Below are 7,611 nucleotides of genomic sequence, written 5' to 3'. Positions count from 1 at the left end.
ATTAGTGATACCATTTAATATCCTAGAGCTCAATGCAGCTGAAATAAACCGCAATAAAAGTGTTTTTTTTTTTAAATCGGTAAAAGTGATTTCATCTTGAAGATCTGAATGTCAAGAACTTTTTACAAGTTCCATATACATGATACACAATTGCAGCCAACCACAAATTAAACACCATAAAAAAGTTAAAATGAAAACACAGAACATACTTAATTTTTTATTTTGAAATTCCCTATTCCCTCTATACAAGAACCTTTGCTGAAACACTTTCCACAAAGGCAGCAGTGAATTTTCAGAACATTTTACATTTTTCCCCCTCAGCAAAAAGATAAATCACAGTGTAAATTATGTTGTTCTTCTGTCATCTTTGGCTGGGGTTAGACCCAGAAGTTGTTGACTAGCAAACCATTATAGCCAAATGTTGCTAGTGCTCCTCAGGCCTTTAAGCTACAAACTCAGCAAGGAATGTCTGTATTTAGTCTCTTTAAGGAACCACCAGGGGGGTATATGACAGCTTTAACTTCCATAAATTTTTATAGACAAATGGAAAAAATCTACAAAATTAGCTAGTGATATTACACAGCAATACACACTTTTTATACTCTACACAAAACCAAAATTCTTGGTCTTAATGGCGAGTAGCAATTTCTGTTTGAGAATCTGTTTAGAGGAATACAGTGGGACGTAAAGTCGAGAAATGCAAGTATTTGCAGTAGGAAGATGTTGGTCATCTGGTGGTCTTATTGTGATTGAGGGCATAGGCTGAAATCCTTCTTCACTGGCTGGCAATGATGGGCTTGATGTCCAAAAGTAAACAAGATCTTGTCGTTCCGTCATGCTCATTTTCTCTACTATTGACCAGAACCAACGTTTGAACTGCAGTAACTTCTCAGCATTTTCTCCTGATTCACCATTGAAAGAGGTGAAACTAATCAGCATCTGCACATTAACTTCACCACAGCCATTTACCAAAAGCCTAAAATCTTCTGCTGTTAAATCTTCTAATGAGTTTTTTGGAAGCATGTCATTGCATGTAATGGCTGTTCTGCAACTACCAACATTCTGTGTTCTGCATATTTCCGCACATATTCATACACATTCTGGGGAGTCACCGGTATGTTCACGCCATTAGGAATGAGTTCAACCTGTCCTCCACCTTCTTCTTTACACAGGTCAATTGCAAATGCCAAATCCATTGCTGAGAAAACAGCATCAGCATCTGAACTCTGAGAAGTGAGGATTAATTGCCGCAAACTTTCATACATTACAGGGTCAAAAAAGGCAAAATCATGCCAGTTGACTTTTCTACCAAGTAGTACTTTAATTACATGTCTATTCAATGTGATGGGACATAGTTCATTCTGCAACAGACATAGTCCAAGAATCCTGCCAATGTTCCTGAAACAATTCAACCTTGCTTCTGTGTTTTTGCCAGGCCTTGGAGTATAAAATCCTCTTTTTCCGGGTTGGTAAAACAAAGGGGCATTGTCATCACCATCATCAGTATCATCTAAGTCCATATCTACAACACTTCGACTAGAGCCAGGACGCTTTCGGTTTTCCTTTTCTGAGGAGTCTAATAATCCAAGATCCAGAATATCATCAGCTCCATTTTCCCGTCCATGTGCAATAATGAGTTCCATGGCCTCATCTACTCTTGCTCTCAGAGAATCTTCACTTGCTAGAAGGAGAAGCAGCTGAGCTGGGGATAATTCCAACAGCATGCCAGTAATTTTACTTGCAAATGCTGGCTGCATTGCTTGCACATGGGGATAAAGCCTCTCCCCAAGTGCCTGCCGATGTGCTGGCAAAGGATCAGGATCATCACTAGGATTTCCTTCGGAGGCAGGTCTGAAGGGCCTTGTGTCAATGGAAAGCTGTCTTCGAAAATCTCTATCCCGGTCTCTCCGAGAACCCGCTCACAAGCCACTACTCCTCCTCATTTCCCGTTCCCTCTCCCTTTCCCGATCTCTCTCTCCTCTGTTCCTTAATCTCTGCATTAAACTTGTGTGGGTACCTTTGTTGGCATTTTGGATACAATCTAGATTTGGCAATTTTTCATTTGACAAAAATGCTTGTGCAATGGCTGTATAAAAACTTCGTGCTACACCACTGCCCTCTCCTGGCTCATCCTTAAATGTGACTTTTACTCTGTGGACAGCCATTGGAGTAGTTGCACATCTTCGGCCAAAATGATTGTTAAGCTGCCTCATAGTCTGCTGAATGAGGAGATCTCGATCCCAATCAACCTCTAGTGATAAATCTCTTGACTGCTGGTTTCTCAGTTTTTCCATTTCTCTACGGAATTTTGATTCTTTTATCTCAAAACCACCCAATTCAGTTAGGATTGATCCAGGTTCTGCTCCAACATCTTGCATGAATACTCTGCCAAATAGTTCTAAAGAAAGACGCCAACGTCCTAGCAGCGTGTCATGGGAAATAACCATTCCCATGAAGCTACACTGTGGCCTGAAAGATGTAAGAGGTGGTCCTTCACTTTCAGTAAGTCCTATTTCTGCTAATAAACTACTTTTCAATTGTGCAGCAAGATCATGAGCAGATGGCCCTGGTTTTGAACTCTCAGTTTCTTCTGCCAGCACATTCTGTTCTTCTCCTTCTTTTTTTTGCCAATTTTGCATGTTCATTACATTTTTCAGATTGGCAGCATAAGACATTTTAGTTGGAAGAACCTCAAGGCAGTTTCTGTCCATTGTAACCTCCATTAAGCACTTCCCACTACTGGCAGATGAAGAATAAAGACCTTGACTTGGACGGCCAAAAAGATCCTCTTTTCTAGCATTTGGCTGTAGCAAATGTGGCTGATCAGCCAAAGGGATGGCTTCAGCCAGAGGCACTTCAAATGGATTTGGGGGTATGCACCCCAGGAAAGTCATTGAGTCTGAACGTCGGAAAAATGGATGGTTTTGGCCAGTCTCTGCAGGAAGAGCGTCATCGTCCTTATCATTCAGAGTAGCACTTTGATTGGCATCATCATCATTTTTATGTTCTGAATCTTCATTATCAATACCCAGTTCCAAAAGTTCTCGTGTCCTTTTACATTCCAACTGAGGAGTATCCAATGTCGTCTGCTGGTTCATTGCTTTAATCCAATATATAAGGGCTTGAAAAACATAGGCCACATGCTTCAATGAACAAACATCCCAAAACCATCTCGTTCTTCATTCTGCTGAATGAACTCCAGATATGTTGCCACAGTCTGGCCGGAGCCGATCGCTTGGCCAGTTCTGTCCGCGCCCACAGCTGGAGAACTACAATAATTTTAGAAAATATGTTGGCAGTGTCTGCTAATGTTGCATGCATGCTAATCTCAAAACCCAGGAAATTCCCTCCTAGGTGTATGCCCAACTCACAGTTACAAGGATGCTTACTGTGATTGTATCCATTATCATTCCAACAGAAAACAAGCCAAATACCTCATGATCAGCAGTAGATATATACATTGTGCTATATTCATCGATGGAATACAATTTAACGGAGAAGACGTAATTATAATTGTACAGCACAAGGATGGATATTTTAAATACAATGTTGGATAAAATAATGCACACTTTATGTTTCCCTTTATGAGTTTCAAATACAGGACAATCCACTCCGCGATTTTTTACTTTAGTAAACTTCCTTAAAGTAGATGTTGACTAGGAGGTACCACAAGGAAAGTTTTTGATGTAGTGATGTGATTTTTATTTTTATAGTGTGCTAACTTTTTAAATTTTATCAAGCTGTCCTTATAATACAAACACAAACATACACACTCTATATTCATATTACAATAAAAGTTTCATAAATGCATGCATATATATTTTTTATAAATCTCTACTTTCTTTTTAACTACCACTCAGTTTCATTTATCCTATTTTATCTCATTTATTCTCAAATAATTACATGGTCTTTCATCCATATTCCAGCACTAAATTATTCAGTGCTTTCTGGTCATTGATAATGATCTTTTAAATTCAGAATTTGTTATTACTTTCTGCTTTTTGAATCTTGAAGCTCTATTCTCAATTATTTTCTTCTTTTTCCACAATTTCATGTGAATGAAATTTATCCTTTGCCAGACATGCTATTAAGCAAGTAGTAAGTATTACTAAATAACAGATTATGGTCCAACTGAATTAGTATTGAGGATTTATAGAACATTTTAGATACAATACAGAAATAGACATAAGTGCAATTTAATATCTTTCCTGGCTCTCAAATTTCTTCCTCCTTGTTATTCTATCCTGAGATAATAGTCTGCTAATGTAAAATAAAAACTCATAAATAGTATTTTCCTGTATTTGAAACTTGTATGAAGGAACACAGCTTCTATTCTTTTAGTTCCACATTATATTCAGGCTATTCATGCATCCTGTTGCTTATAAGTGTAGTTAGGGTTGTCTGAAAAATGGTTATATTGTTGAATATAGCACAATGCATTTATCTCTCAATAATATTTATAGGGTTTTGTGAAGGGCAGGCTGTGCTCTGCTCCGAGTTACTCCATGATGTATAGTACAGCTTTTTTTCAGGCTGTGTCTAAATCTTTGTTACTTCATTTTATAAAACAGTAGTTTACCATAAACCACTCTGTTTTGAGTTTAAGTGCTGAGGTTGAACGACTTAGCATTTTGTACAAGGAACAACCACCATCCATGTTAATAAAGATGACCACCTGTGAACTTATCAAATTAATCAGAAGCACATGGGTGCATGGATGTATCAAACTCATATTGGAAACACAGGCCCACAAGTTAATCAAACACATCGGACAGAGCACCCCACTTTCTCAAGATCCATCAATGGAGGAGCATTTAGAGATGAGACACCATGGCAAACTTGACGCCATCACCTGGTCACTTGTTAGGAGCCTCACCCAGGAACATTGCCACAGCAAAAGACCTCTGGATGTCTTTCTTCTGGCTTTAGTAAAGTGAAATTTCTCCTGCCCCTGATGACCATGCAAGTGCCACTCAAAGCTGACATCTCAAGAGGACATTTCACACTGACACTGGGAAACTGCCATCCCTTCAAACCTTGGCCTAGAATAAGTCCTTGCCTTTGACAGTTCTTTGCCATGAACAAGTTCTCTGGCTGATGTGTAATCTTCTCTGACCACCTACAGTGACTCATTGGATTTATATCTATTCTCTGCTTTTGTTCTCAGTTTACCCACCTAAACCCCTGTGACTGCCTTAACCCTTTAGTCTTTCTGTATAGATAGATAGATGGAGATAGAAATAGATATATAGATTTGTATATATACACACATACATTTATAATATATATATACTTATATTTATACATACATGTAAGATATATATATATATATATATATATATATATATATATATATATATATATATACACACACACAAACCAATCATTTCTTTGGATTTAATCAAGATTTTTAAGTCATTTCAAAGAGAAATTGTGGTTCATATTTCTCTAAGTTTAGCTTTCATTGATATTTCAAACATTGAATCTAAAATCTTATTATAGCTACTTCTATTCATGCTTACACCTGTGCAACACCTTCCCACCTCTGAGTCCCTGATCCAGTCATTCTTGCTGGGAATGTAATTCCCCCTAAATATCTAAATGAAGGTCTGAGACATTCCCTTTCGGCCTCTTTTAAAAGCCAATCTCAACCCATACACCTACACTTTCTTTTTTACCCTACTTTGTTCTTCCTACATTCAGCATCTATTACCATATAAATTCAGACACATGTTGTTTATTTGTTTATTCTAACAATGTAATTCCATTAATGCAGTTTTTTTTCCATTTTCCTTTACTACAGTGAATTTAGTACTTAAAACAGTGTCAGGTATTCAATAGATTCTGAATAAATAAATCTTCAACTAATTTAATATTGGTTGATTGTTGGTTTCTCTGTACAAAACTTGTTAATTGCATAAGAATGTGAAATATTGTCTTATTATACTAAGAAAAACATTAAATTAAGAAATTGATTATATTAAAATAGATACTAAAGAAACATGACAATTGTTTTGACTTTTGAATTGGAAATATATGGTTAAAAAAATTAAATCCTTAGTTACTAAAGGCTTTGTGGTAGTGGGAGAGTTTAAGAAGCAGTATGCCATGTAAATAAAAGCAATATTTGCTTTTGAACTGAATTAAGTAGAAGGAAATCTTATATTTTTTCCCCTTTACTTATAATAAGAACAAGAAATGCTGTCATTCTGAAATTACTTCATCTTGGAAATTCAAATTATATTAAATCATTAGGTCATAAATAGTGGTGAATTCCCATTCAAAGAAATGTCAGTTGACAATATATCACTGTTATTTTACAGTTCGGTAAGTTAAAAGAGAAACTAGTAACAACAAGGCAAAGGTCAAGTAAAAATTTATGGTTAATCTTGGAGAAGGACCCAGATATCCTGACTTTCTTCTATGAATTGACACATCATGTTTAATAGTATGTGTCCATCCATTTCAGCTGTGACTCTTGTATGCCAATATTTTATTTTTATTTGTGTGCTTTCAAAAATACTATCTAATCTAAAATATAGCTAGAACCAATTATTCCTTTGGATTTAATCAACATTTTTAAGCCATTTCAAAGAAAAATCGTGGTTCCTATATCTCTAAGTGTAAGCTTAGCTTTCATTGATATTTCTATCATTTTAATTTATAAATGTCTTTCAGTTTATTTTTTAAAGGAAATTTTTGTTAAGACATTTACTCAAACATTAAACTTGAAATCTTATCATAGCTACTTCTATTCATGGCCCAAACTGATGAAGGGTATTTGATATAGATGAGGTTAAGAGAAAAGACGTAATCTTCTCATGGTCACATGAGCAGTAGTCAGGACAGCAGTTGAGTTGTGACCCATAATGATTCCAAAGTTCTCAAGTTTTCATACAGCTTCTCTTTCCCTCAGAGGAGACCGTGTACCTCAGAGTAAAGAATATCCAGTTGCATCCAAAATGGCAATATCAAAATACTTCATGATGACCACATTTGAACAATGAGTCAATTTGTCATTCCAGAAAGCAAAGATGTGTTGAAAGAAAGAAAGAAAGATAAGACAATGATGGGATTATGACAAAGAGACAGCGTAATCATCTGAAAACTGGCAAAAGATAAAATGATAGATCAACAAAATAGTGCACAGTAAACAGAAGTATAAAATATACATCCATCTGTGAATATGAACTGTTATAAATAAATGAGTAAATAAGTACATGAGAGAGAAGAGAAAAATCTTCTGTATTAGAGAATTTTATATCTTTAGGGCAGATGTTCTACTTTCAAAGAAGAGCGTACCCCTCATCCCTCAAACATGGGCTGAGCCTAATGACTTTGTTCTATAGGATATGGTATATAAAAAGAGATAGTGGGTGGGAGCAACTTCATAGTGGAGAAATCTGACAGACACCACCTCAGCCAGGAGACCAAGGAAAACATCAACAGTGACAAGTCACATGTATGGTATGAGCCCTTGATATGATACCATGAGAAAGATCTTTCAACTCTGTGATTTTCCTCCCAGGGATCCTGAACTCAAGTCTAATCATGAGGAAAACATTAGACACATCACAGTTGAAAGACTGTCTACAAAATGCCTTACCAATG

At 36.4% G+C, this 7,611-nt stretch overlaps 1 pseudogene; it reads right to left on the bottom strand.

Annotated features, from left to right (window-relative positions):
- Positions 1-595: 595 nt before the first annotated feature.
- LOC143387001 (E3 ubiquitin-protein ligase UBR5 pseudogene) lies at positions 596-3,132 on the bottom strand (annotated as a pseudogene).
- Positions 3,133-7,611: the final 4,479 nt, after the last annotated feature.

The sequence above is a fragment of the Callospermophilus lateralis genome, unplaced genomic scaffold (assembly GCF_048772815.1).
Source record: "Callospermophilus lateralis isolate mCalLat2 unplaced genomic scaffold, mCalLat2.hap1 Scaffold_1098, whole genome shotgun sequence".
Taxonomy (NCBI): Eukaryota; Metazoa; Chordata; class Mammalia; order Rodentia; family Sciuridae; genus Callospermophilus; species Callospermophilus lateralis.
This window is presented reverse-complemented; position numbering and strand designations above follow the sequence as displayed.